Source organism: Carassius auratus, chromosome 14 (genome assembly GCF_003368295.1).
Source record: "Carassius auratus strain Wakin chromosome 14, ASM336829v1, whole genome shotgun sequence".
In the NCBI taxonomy this organism is placed as follows: domain Eukaryota; kingdom Metazoa; phylum Chordata; class Actinopteri; order Cypriniformes; family Cyprinidae; genus Carassius; species Carassius auratus.
The window spans coordinates 28525438-28539313 of record NC_039256.1 but is presented as its reverse complement, the minus strand read 5'-3'; the positions used below and the strand labels follow the sequence as shown (position 1 = coordinate 28539313).

The following is a 13876-nucleotide window of genomic DNA, read 5'->3' as shown; positions in this document are numbered from 1 at the left end:
AACCATGAAGAATATAAATTAATTAATAATATAATGATTTGAATTTTGTAAGATGATTGTAATAGGCTACATAATGGATTTTATAATTTATAATTCATATATAATATATATATATATATATAATTATAATCTAATCATTAATCAGAAAGTAATTATGAAAATAAATGTGGTATACTATAAAATTGGTTAAATGTGCATTGGACATTTAATAATATCTTTAGAGTTGATTTTCACTTTGACAGCCCTAAAAAGTTAGTTGGTAAAATCTTCATTAGATTTTCCAAATGTTTGTCAAACAGTTACATTTTCTTCACTGAATTGCACTTTATATTGCTAATACAAATATTGACTTGCCTCTACTGGGTTTCAGAACAGACTTTTTAAAACCCTTTTATAACCATGAAATCTAAACAGACCCATTTGCAACTTATGTTTTGATCCACCATCACTAATGTAATCCCGTTTCCACAGGGAACTTAGACGTCAGAGTTTCACTATCACCTGGGGAAATTTCCTTAACGGTTTTATTTCTATGTTTGGAAGGCAGGTGCTGTTTAACAGTGACTGTGGAGGCCACCTCAGTTTTCTGACTGTGCACATTTTCTTCTCTTTCTCACACCATTTCTTAGTGGTTTTCAGATTCCAAGAGTGGGAACTGACAACTGTATCCTCACTCCCTGCATATGACCCCTCCCTTGTTCTCCCCTTTTGACAGCTTTTATCTGTGCTTGGGAGCAACAACTGAGGCAGACAGCAGGCACTGTCTGGGTGGCCCAAACCCACTGGCATGGCTCTTTCTGCTTCTTTCTACACTCTAGGGGAATTTGTGTCTACAATGAACATCAACACAAAAGTGTCTCCCTTGAAATCAGAATGTTTTCTCATGAGTGTTTCAGATTGTTTTCTCACAATGTTGTTTTTAGTTCACTATAAGTCATGAGAATTGGAATGGTGCAATAGCAGTTTTGTGACGTGAAAGTATTTAATTTAAGGGTTTATGTTGTAAGCTGGAGCAGCAGTAAAGCCCAGTAAGTATCAGCATCACTGAGTTGTGCTAATTAATTTAATGGGTTCAGGCATCACAGAGGGTTGCCTGAAGTTCTGGAGGTATTTTTAACTGCAATAATATATAGAAAGAATGCAAGGCTAAGTAATGGTCACAGTTACACGTATTCAAGTCACCCCAGCCTTTGATATTGCAGTAGAAAGGGGGGGAAATGTAGAACTGAACCAATAGTAATTAAAGCTAACACTAATAGCTTTTTATGTCTGTTCCAAACCTGCAATAATAATACCCCAAGGAATTAATTGGCTTTGGTGCTATTATTATGCCTAAAAATACAACTACAACCCCCCCTTCCTGAGCACACACACAAAACAAAATCATAATAACCAATTTTCCCACTTTTTAATGCAATTTTGATATAGTCTCTAGTTTAAAGGAATTTATTAGGTCGACCAAATTATGTAACAAAATGGGTTTGGGTTGTAGAAAGTTTAATGTGCTATATGAAACAACTATTTGGAAAGTCTAGAGTTAATCGTTTTTATTGATCTTCCCCTCAGTGCCACTGGTCAAAAGATGTGTAGAGCCTCAGGCATGGGATGGAATGCTGGGAGGATATCAACATTTACTTCCAGGGGCATATTATAAGACTAAACTGGCCTACTACATCCATATCCCTTTATACTTATAAGGGCCATGTTAGGTATCCCAAACATGCAAAATGTAAGACCATGCTTCAGATTAGACCCCATCTGATTTCATGAGGCAGCATGAAGTCATATTTAAATATGGGTCACATCTTTCTGACCTGAGAAGCTTTGGCCATTTCCTCTGCATCTAATAATGGCGTCTCTGAAGCACTGAGCTCGGAAGTCTATGTTAGATGCCTCAGCTAATTCCAGGCATTCCAGAGAGGGAATATTTGACAACTGGATACTAGCAGGTACTGTACTTGTCCGTGTGAAATCTGCGAAAGCCAGGCACCTGATCCCCAGACTGCAGGGACAGGGGGATGAATATGGCATGGTAGACCAGCCATGACCCTTTTGACACCAGTCACCTAAGTTGTCTGCGTCAGGCAGAGGACGAGAGACCAAGAGAAAGTACTCTTTGGTGGGAAAGGCACCATAGGGTGATCTCAAGGCTCAGATCACAGGAAAAAGTCTACCATCTGTGAAAGATAAGAAAAAACCTAGAACCATACATCATATCCTCTAGCAAATATGAGAGTTGCAAGGAGAAAATAGTTCAATGGAGATGTGGCTCCACTGTTTTTAGTGTTTGTGGCAGCCACCGGCAACAAAGAGCAGTAAATATTTTTGGTGTTTATAAGTCTGACACACAGATTAGGTGCAGACATCTGTGATAAATAAGAAACTACAAAACTTGAAAAAGACTTTGTAGACCAGATATTGTGCATGCAATGCCTCCTTAGAACTTGGCAAGCAGAGCACTTATGATGCCTCAAAAGCTCACTAGGTTTTGGAACAGAGCTTGCTCCCTAGCTTTTTACCAATACTCATGTTTGATTATCTTGAGTAATTGTTGGAAGAATCCCAACCCAACCTAGCAGTATAATCTTCTTCTAAAGCTCATAGGATGAACTAGGCAAGGGAAAGCCCCAGGATTTTCAGCATATCATATAATGGCTTTGAGTTTCAGCCAGGCATAGGGAGACCTTTGAAAGGAGATCTAGCAGTCTGCTCCTTGACACACAAATCCCTTTCTGTAATGACTTCTACACTTGGGTCAGAGTAGCTGGTGCCACAAATCTCAGAGAAAATGCATTCCACCATCTAACAAATTATCATATTCCATTGCTTTGGATATGAGTTATGTTCGTATATAATCTCTGTTATGAAACCTAAGCTTGTACTTTATAGAAGTATATTTTATGTGAACACTGACAGCAAATGGAAGTTAAACTATTAAGTTGGCTAAGAATATGAACATGCAGTATATATATATATATATATATATATATATATATATATATATATATATATAAATTAATTAGATTATTGGCAACTTGACAATAAATAATTATACAAAGCTTGATGAATTAAGTGTATTTGCTCAGTTGAAACTTACAGGCAGTTTCAAATTTATTTTGATCTTATACTTACAAAGCAAGTACATGGTAGGGCTTGTTTAAAAATTAGATATAAGCTATAGATATATAAGCTAGATATAGATATATTAGATATATAAGCTTGACTTAAAATGATTTATGGGAATCCAAATTAAGTCCTTTGTGGTTCAACTTAGCAAATTTGGTGAAAATGTAACATATAGTATGTGAAGTTTAAATAAATCAAGCCAAATGACCTGTGTATGCATGTTATCCAACAGCAAGGGATTAAAATGTTACCATCTAGTCCACTGCATATAACTTTCATATTATGGCTAGCATTCTGCCGGTATCCATAACAGGAATTCCCTCTTCACACCTCATCTTCACACCTTCTGGCCTTAGAAACTCTGATCTATACATGGAAGTGAGTATTAGTGAATAGCACGCAAGCTAGTGTGCCTTTCTATAGCTCCGATTATTTTTCTTAGTTTGTGTGCAAACATGCTTAACCCCCTTAATGTTCTTACTGCAGTCTGAGAAATCTTAAAGCCTTTAAACTTAAACAAGCTTAATGTACTTGATAATCAGGATTATTAATTGGTATAAACAAACTGATAAACTCCAGATGCCCTCCATGAATAATGTTACATCTGTTATGGTTTGCAGAAAATTTATAAAACATCTATGTTCTTTCTTTCTTTCTTTCTTTCTTTCTTTACTAGTTTCTCAAACAGAAACTATTAAAATAATAATAATAAAAAAAAACATTTCGGGTAAGTTTGAAATTACTATTAATGAATTAACATGTCGTGAAAAAGTTTATTTATTTCAGTAATTCAACTCAAACTGTGAAACTTGTGTATTAGATAAATGCAATGCACACAGACTGAATTAGTTTAAGTCTTTGGTTCTTTTCATTGCGATGATTTAAGCTCACATTTAACAAAAATCCACCAAATACCAATCTCAACAATTTAGAATACTTCATAAGACCAACTTTTTTCTAATTTTCCTCTTGACAATACCTCATAGATTCTCTATGGGGTTCAGGTCTGGTGAGTTTGCTGGCCAGTCAAGCACACCAACACTATGGTCATTTAAACAACTTTTGGTGCTTTTGGCAGTGTGGGCAGGTGCCAAATCCTGCTGGAAAATTATATCAGTATCTACAAAAGCTGGTCAGCAGAAGGAAGCATGAAGTGCTCCAAAATATATTGGTAAACGGGTGCAGTGACTTTGGTTTCCAAAACCCACAACGGACCAACACCAGCAGATGACATGATACCTCAAATCATCAAAGACTGTGGAAAATTAACACTGGACTTCAAGCAACTTGGGCTATGAGCTTCTCCACCATCCTCCAGACTCAATACCTTGGTTTCCAAATGAAATACAAAACATGCTCTCATCTGAAAAGAGGACTTTGGACCACTGGGCAAAAGTCCAGTTCTTCTTCTCCTTCGCCCAAGTAAGACGCTTCAGGAGTAGCTTAACAAGAGGAATACGACAACTGTATCCAAATTCCTTGACACGTCTGTGTGTGGTGGCTCTTGAAGCCTTGACTCCAGCCTCAGTTCATTCCTTGTAAAGTTCACTCATATTCTTCATGACAATCATCTATTTTCCGTGACAATCCTCATAAAGCTGCAGTTGGTTGTGCATCTTTTTCTTCCGCACTTTTTCCTTCCACTCAACTTTCTGTTAATGCTTCAATACAGCACTCTGTGAACAGTCAGCTTCTTTGGCAATTAATGATTGTGGCTTACCCTTCTTGTGAAGGGTGTCAATGATTATCTTCTGGACAACTGTCTGATCATCAGTCTTCCCCATGATTGTGTAGCCTAGTTAACCAAACTGAGAGACCATTTTAAAAGTTCAGGAAACCTTTGCAAGTGTTTTGAATTGATTAGTTGATTGCCATGTCACCATATTCTAATTTGCTGAGTGAATTGGTGGGTTTTTGTTAAATGCGAGCCAAATCATTACAATTAAAAGAACCAAAAGACTAAAACTACTTCAGTCTGTGTGCACTGAAGTTATTTAATACCACAGTTTCACAATTTGAGTTGAATTACTGAAATAAATTATCTTTTTCACAACATTCTAATTTATTGAAAGGCACCTGCATTTATTTATAGCCTTAGGTAATCTGTGACCCCACACATAAAGATTGTAAATTCAGTTTTTACAAAAGGTAAGAGTTAATTTGAGAAATGTATATGTAAATACACCTCCAGCTAGGATGTGAACCTGTTTAATTATATGCATCAACTAAAGGCTATATGAATCTTAGATATCACAGTGTCAGTCTGAGGTTTGAAAATGTAATAAAAATGTATTAATGTTTGGAGAATACTGTTTGTAAGTACTGGATTATTTTGGGACTATGTCTGAATGTTATTGTTTCTATCATCTTGGCTAGGTCTCTGAAAATGTGTATTTTCTTGGCTCTTATAGCAGTGACTGTCTCCAGCTGAAATGTTGCCAAAGAGATGCAGTACCAGCCCTAGTGCAGGCTCCAGTTCCTCCGCAGTTAAATTGCCATCAGTTCAACTACTAACAAGCAAATGTCTGCACCTTTCTAAGTTTATAATTGAGGATTTCATACAAATACACAACCTTGTTTGTGCTGATCAAATGAATTAACATTGGCAGTGAATTCACATGTAAGTAAAAATGAATTCCTGGATGAAAAACTACAGACTTGCTTAAGGTAACTGGTAAATGCATAGACATTCAGTTAAGAAAATTATGAACCTCACTTCAAATTAGCCAGATGTTGTTATTTACTGACCACCAAAGATCTACCAACTTGTCCAGGCTCATCCAAGTTAAAAAAAAAAATGTTTAGTCATTGTTTCCTTTTTCATGTTTGAATGCATGTTTGTGTGTGCCATGACAAGGTGGCATACAGTATGATTTTCAAACCAGACACTTAAACTCGGAAAGTGTTGGCAATTTTACCAGATAAAATTAAGAAGCACTGAAGCATCAAACATTGGTTAATACTGACTCTGATAAAGAAATACACTGCTAATTATAAACCAACCTAGAATAGTCCCCTTCAGCAAAATTGATTTAAATGAGCAACTGAGAGCTTCTGAATTCCTACAGTAGCTTTAGTGACATATGACACTTCCAGTTAATGAGGGGGCAAGGAATATACATTCTTACCATTGTCTTCTACTGTGAAGTAGAATATGTCACTTGTGGCATCGGACCCGTCAAGAAGCGCATAGCAAATCTTCATGTCATCAATATCAGCTAATATGGAGAAAGGATAGAGTATGAGAAGTTGGAGATTAATAAATCTTAAATAACAGTTTTTGAAAAAAGACAGGTTTTGCATAGTATATTTCAGAAACAAAAAGGTAAACTAGAATGACTTACCCTGTGAAAATGACATGATGCTATCATTGCCCAAATCAGAATTCATGATAAAGCCATGAAGAGGAGTCTCAGTTACAACATACTTAAGCACTTTGTTTGGGCTGTCTCTGTCCTCAGCCTTTAGAGCTTTGCTGGTAATCAAAAATCCAAGGTGCCCAGTATGAAGGACCCTAAGTGTGGGTGCTGCTTTATTTACAACGATTTGAGGCGCATCATTGTCCACCGTGGTGATGTAAATAGTCATCACCTGAGGCTTACGAGTTTCATATACAGTATCAGGGAAAACATAAAATTCACTGTGAGTCCCATCAGTAACTGTAAAAGAAAAGCTGTCTTCATTTGTCTCTGTGCCATCATGCCTATAAGTTATAAGGTTTTCATTTAGGTCCTGCTTGGTAAATGATGCAATGACTTCTGTTCCATTGAACAAAAGCTGACCGTGAACTGGCACTTGAGTCACTATAAATCTCAACAGGTTGTCTGGAGTGTCACGGTCCTCTATTGTCAATTCAAAGGGTGTTATCAGCTTGGTTTCTCCCTCGCCCAACACCAACTTGTTGATTGTCAAGACTGGCGTCTTGTTGTCGACATCTGTAATGGATACACGGAAGGTGCGGAAGACAGGGTTGTAGCCATCTGTCACCTCAAACTCAAAGCTGTCCATCTTCACTTCATCATCAGATGTATGGATATAGTAGATCTTGTTGCCAGCTAGTTGCAGCTGAGTGAAGGTTGAGATGGGCACCCCTGGGAGATCAGTACTTTCAAGATGGCCCCTGCTAGGAGCACGAGTGATGCTGAAACTAAGATATTCATCTGGACTGTTGATGTCACTTGTGCTGAGAAGATCTGTGGTCAAGCTGACCTTACCTCCCTCTTTGAGGGTCACACCCTTGTTGATAACATCAGGGAAGACCATGTCCATGCTGCCAATATTAATGTAGAAGTAGTGATCAATGAGGGGATTGATTCCATCAGTTACATCAAACTTTAGCAGGTCACGGACACCCTCCTGGCCTGTGTGAACATACTGAATCAACTGTTTGTCAAGTTCATCTTGAGTGAAATTCATTCCAATGCTAATGTTGCCAATGACAAGTCCATGTTTGGTAATTCTCTGAAGATAGCCTTGGCCAGGACCGTAGCGGATAATGTAAGTAAGTTCTTTGTCTTCAGAATCTAGATCTGTGGCCTTCAGCACTCTGTTACTTATTACTTTTGTTTCTCCAATTTCTACTTCCAGGCCATCATTGATGGCCATTCTTGGAGTTTCATCATCAACAGGAATGACCATTATAATGACCTTCTCCTCAACAGTGTGCTTCCCATCAGTGAGTCGAATTTTAAAACTGTCTTCCTTTGTTTCAGAGTCATCATGCTCATAAACAATATTGGAAGTCTCCTTGATTTGCTCTAATGTAAATTTTACCACTGGAACTGTTCCAGTGCTCAACTGCTGAACTATGTTACCATGTTTTGGGTGTTTAAGTATTTCAAAAATTAATTCATTATTTGGGATGTCTGCATCAGCAGCATTCAGAATAGGAGCATCAATAACCAAGCTCATCCCCTCCATGACAACAAACTCACTAATGAAAATCTCTGGCTCTTCATCATTGGCTGGGATGATGACAATGGGGAAAAAGTGCCTTTCTGAAAAGTTACTGCCATCAGAGCAGCGGAAAGTGAATCTGTCCTCCACTGGCTCCACACCCTTGTGAATGCTTTGGACATAATATATGTGACCTAGACCAAGATCTTTAATGGTAAATGCAGTGATGGCAGTGCCTGTTCTGGATTTTTCGGAGCCAGGAGCTGGGGAGATGTTCTCCACATAGCCAGACGTGGACTGAACAATAATAGTACACAAGATGTCATCATTATCAGTGTCAATGTCCTCAGCTTGAATGTGCTCTAATGTGATAACATTTTTCTCACCCTCAACTACTACAAACTGGCTGCTAACAGTAACTACAGGTGGGATGCTGTCTACAGGGAGAATGGTGACATGGACACGGACCCCTTGGACTTTGTTGCCACCAACAACCCATTCATCTGACATGTCAGATATGGTAAGATTGAAGGAGTCATGCTCTTTAATGGGACCAATTTCACCACTAGTGTGAACATAGACAACCACACCATTAATTATGTCTTGCTGGGTGAAGCGCTCAGCTGGAGCTCCATTCACCATTATTTCTCCTAGCCTAGGAGGCTCCTCAACTATGAAAGTCAGCAAGAGGTCATCTGTGTCTTCGTCATGACCCTGGATAACATTACTGGTGATTTCTGTTATGCCATTCTCGAGTACATCAATTGACGCCCCTAACAAACCGGCCGGTAACATAATTTTTGGAGTTTCATCATCGACTGGCTTGATGCTGATCTTGACAGCAATGGGGACTTCATGGTAACCATCACTTATGTCCAGCTTAATGACATCATGAAGTGATTCTTCACCACTGTGGATGTAGGCAAGTCGGCTGTTTTCAATGTCCTCCAATACAAATGTTTGGCCATTAGACATGTCTATTCCTAAATATTGCAGCTGCCCGAACCTGGGAATCTGTGTCACTGCAAATGTAATGTTCTCATCCTCAGTGTCCTGATCAGAGGCATCCAGTTCTTTTTTTGGTTATTATATAAGTATTTCGCTCTAGAACAGTGAAACCAGAGTTAGTAATTAAAGGGGGTTTGTTGTCGACAGGTTGTAAAAAGATTATAAACAATCCATCAACTGAATTACTAGCAGTGTCCTGCACGCTGAATGTAAACTGGACCACTTTGGGAGTAATACCAAGCTCTTGGTCAGGGGGTTTGTAGGCCACTTTATGGTGGTTGACCTGAGCTTGCGTAAACTCACTAATTGTGATGTCAGGGCTATCAGTCAGCACAATGGCACCAAGAGGAACAGGATTGTTTTCATCTGTGTCAGAAGGAGGCTTGATGATGGTGTACTTAAGATCCCTGTCATCACAGTCCAGATCTGTGTAACGTAGATATTTTTTCTTTAAAAATGTCAACTCGTATTCTTTGACTTCCATGGGTAATGTGGTGCCAGGGTAAAGTTCTGGAGGAATGTCATCCACTGGATGTATTTTAATGGTGAATGTGTGCTCTCCTGATTGATTTGGTGGGTCATTGTCATCCTGGACTCTGAAGACAAACTGGTCAATCACAGTTGTGGTACTATGAGGTCCTTTATGACGATAGAACAGCTTCCCATCCAGGATATCCTGCTGAAACCATTCTGTCACCACCTGTTCAAACATCTCATCTGTGGCACTAAATTTCCAAGCAGATGGATCCAGAGGAGGCTCCACCTGCTTGAGGAGTAGCTCACCGATGTATGAGTATGGCTCTTCTAGTATGAATTTAATTGTTGAATCCTCAGAGTCAATGTCAGTGGCACTCAGGATAAAAGGGGAGATTTGCATCACTTCATTCTTGAAAAGCACAATACCAGTGTTTGCATTTATAATGGGAGGTTCATCATCAGTGGGGGCAATTGTGATGGGGAATAAAAACTCTACTTCATTACTGCCATCAGTCATTCTGAATATAATATTGTCACTGTATGTGTCACTTCCATCATGCTGGTACACAACAATGCCAGCATCTAGATCAGCTGGTGTGAAAAATCTTCTTTGAGACCCTAGCACTGTCAGCTCTCCATGTTTTAAGCCATCAACTACTGTAATCTTCACATCATCGAGATTATCCTCATCGCTGATCTCTAAATTTTGTAAGCTGGATAGTAGTCTTGATTGACCCTCAAAAAGCAGTTGTCCTGTATTTTTGGTTACCACTGGAGCTAAAGTTTTCATTGGCTTCACAACAATCATGAATGCAAAAGGATCAGAAACAGCACCATCTTTGTCAACTATTTCGAATTCAATCTGGAAAATTCTTTCTACATCTGAATCCTCAGAGGGAGGCTTGTATGCGATCTTCAGGTCTTTAATGTCTCTCTGATGGAAAGATGTGATTGGCTGGTTTTGATCATCTGTGCTGATTATATAGCCCTGCTGGGAGCCCAGGGGAGATGTTATGTTAAAAATTAATTCGTCAGAATCTGATTCAATATCCTCAGCTGCCAGCATATCTGAAGTAATGGCTGTCATCACAAATTGGTCAATCTCCATCATCATCATAGATATAAAGCTAGGCTTTGGTGATGTATTTCAGTACCCTCTTTGATTCTAACCATTATCTGGAAATGTTCCTGTTGAATAGTATTTCCGTCATTATCTTGTATTTCCACTAGCATTGGAATATAGTCTCTGTTAGGAGAGTTGGTGGTTGCTGTGTGTTGATACTGAATTCCTTTCTTGACAAAATCATCACAATTAATCATCTGGCCATTAACAGAGTTATCAGTAAGACTACCATACCTGGGAAGTTTGCCTGCACCAACCAGTGTGGTCACCTTACATGTAGTGACACCATCTTCAAATGCAAACTCCAAAGTTTTCTTGTCAATAGGGTTACTTAGCCCATTTAGCTTGTCCACAACCAGAGGCATGTTATGAGTGAGAATCTCCAGCTGCTGAAAGACCACTTCTACTTCAAGAATGAAAGGAACCACCACTGTGTCTGTTTGGGAGTCATACCTCAGTTGTAGTTTTATGTGGACTTTGCTTGGGCTCCGGGAACCAAAGTGAGTATATTTGACCTCTTCTGTTCCAAAAGCGCAGGTGAATTTCTTGGGTGTAAGCATTCCAGGTCTCTGGGCCAGTGGGTCATTGTCCAGAACTGTAATGTGACAGCGGTCTCCTGCATGCACTTCAGTCACAAGGTCATTGATAGGGTCCAGATAAACAGAGCGTCCAAAGGGAACTCTTATCCTATTGTTGGCTACCAATATTGTTTCAGCAGTAGGTCCAGGTTGGTGCCTATGACGGAAAGATGCATCAAAAGGATCTGCATCCACTTTAGAAAGATAACATCCTAATGAAATCAATATAAACAGGCGCTTCATAGTTGTTCCTGCTGCACTCAGCCTTCCTCTTTGCAGACAACCAGCCATATTTTTTATAGCTAGCTGCACTGGATGAACTTGCAAAAATAGATGAACTGCAGTGTCCATGCAAGATTTGATTCCCTTGATTTCACAAAGCTTGGTTTTGATCACACTGCTACTTTTCCCCCTCTCTCTGTCCTTACACCCAGCAAGTGCAGCTAACCTACTGAAGCACTGCAGGTAATACTTAACAAGGGAGATAGTGACAGCACAAAGCTCCACCCTCAGTCCAATCTCTCCCACGGCTAATTTAAGGCAGCACAAGGCAGCCCCCCAAAGAGTTGGATTCACTCTAACCCTTCCTCTCTTTTTCTCCTTTCTTACCCGCTGAAGGCAGTGAAGTTCATATTAAGACCAGTAAGGAAATAATTTTGCTATAGGAATAATAATAAAAAAAGGAATAAAATATATAAACCAAGATAAGACTGTTGTGAAATTCTGAAGTCCTTATTGATGGCGCCACTGATTTGTGATATGTGTGACAAATGTTTTAGGAATATGGAGTTGCCCAGGATTTTTTTTTTTTTTTTTTTTTTCATGGTTTAAGAAAAATGGTCAGGACATCTGATGTTCAACATTTCTTCTTCAAAAGTATTAATTTAGTTTACCTTACCAGAATAACTATAGGTATAGCTGAATAGTAGCAACAGCGCCTATTGTTGGAGTGTTTGAGAGAGAGAGAAAAAAAAATCTAAATCTGCTAAAAATATTAATACAAAAATTAAATGTAATATGTGTCCATACTTGATTTAAACATTTGTATAAAATATAAATAAGATTGGTGTCCTTTCTGGGAAAAAATATATTCTGAAAGTATATATTTTATTTTATTTAGTTTTTATACAATTTCAATTTTGTATATTGTTAATGTGTGTGTATGTTTGTGTGTGAATAGAGGTTAAATAAATTATAATTAATTGATATTGTACTTTCTGTATTTTATCTTATAACACTTTACAGACTTTTTGTTTTCAGTGTCAATACATTCATGCTGTGTTTGAATGAAATTGTGTGTCTATTAAGTTATTCATGTGCTTTTAACTTGTGGGGTCATTTCATGGGGCAGTTGAAAGTTCAAGCAACACAATACACATTCCAGTTGGTTAAACAGGTGGACAGAGGCTCTGTAGTATACTGAATAAAATAATAAAACTAGGGTTGCACCTCGAATTGTTAAGAACTCTTGAACTCAAATAATTTTTTATTTACTTTTACTTCCAGTTTTTGCCTTCCTAAAAAAATCCTCTCATATAATTTTATTTATAGAGACCAAATATATATTTTGTGATTGCAGTCACTGGGAATGGGATTTTAAATGTGTCCACCGGATGATGATGATGATGATGATGGAAATCCCCTGTGGCTGTCAGGAGTACATACTGTAGAGTTTATCCATTAATGTGACACATTATTTTGGGTCGCCGATACAAGTGCTCAACATCAATAAAAAAAAAATACCAAAAAATAAATTAGGAGAAATATTTGTAATTCTTTGATAAATATTTATTTATGTATGTATTAAACCTATAAGCCGGCTTTATTTTGTTCATGTTTTTATTTTGTGACTTCAGCGTAGCATGACCTGGAGAATCAGGGTAGATACTTGAGAATACATACTGTGTATAGAAACCCTGTTATAACCCTTTATATCTAGATATAAATACCCTCTTTCCATTTATGGAGCAGTGTTTCAAATGGCTATATGGGAATTGATACAACCGCACATATCCCATTTAATAACCAATAATATTTTTGTTTTGGTCATCAATTTCTCAGATAACTGATATTTCCTACTGTAGATTATAAGAACTCATTAACTCCATTAATGTCATTTACTTAAAGCATTACTGAACATATGCACGTGTTTTGAAGGTTATCATGTCCCAAAATACCGTTTATTGCTGTTTCCAAAATAATTTAACTAGTAAACATCTTGTTTGATAATATATAATGTATTACGAACTAACAATGAACAATACAGTTATTAATCAACTGTAATTTATGATTTGATAGATACTAATCAGATAGATAGATAGATAGATAGATAGATAGATAGATAGATAGATAGATAGATAGATAGATAGATAAGTAGATAGATAGATAAATCTAAAATTTTATTAAATATTTTGCTTCTAATACTTTGTGTGTGTGTGTGCGTGTATGTGTGTATGTGTGTGATTACTAATATTCTAAAAGTTTCCCTTGAAATTAATATAATTAGCATTTCCCTCTGGCACATTGGTGGATAGATGTTTTCTAGCAAAGCTTGAATTTATGAGTTGAAATTTACTGTGATCCAGACCTTTCAGCAGATTGTGAACCAGAAAACGTAAAGGCCGTAAATCTTCATGGCGAGTAAATATACACAGGATTTAGCAATGCA

The 13876-nt window shown here is 37.7% G+C and overlaps 1 pseudogene; it reads right to left on the bottom strand.

The window, feature by feature from the left end:
* LOC113114236 (FRAS1-related extracellular matrix protein 2-like) overlaps positions 1-12198 on the bottom strand; it is a 28088-nt pseudogene extending 15890 nt beyond the window's left edge.
* Positions 12199-13876: the final 1678 nt, after the last annotated feature.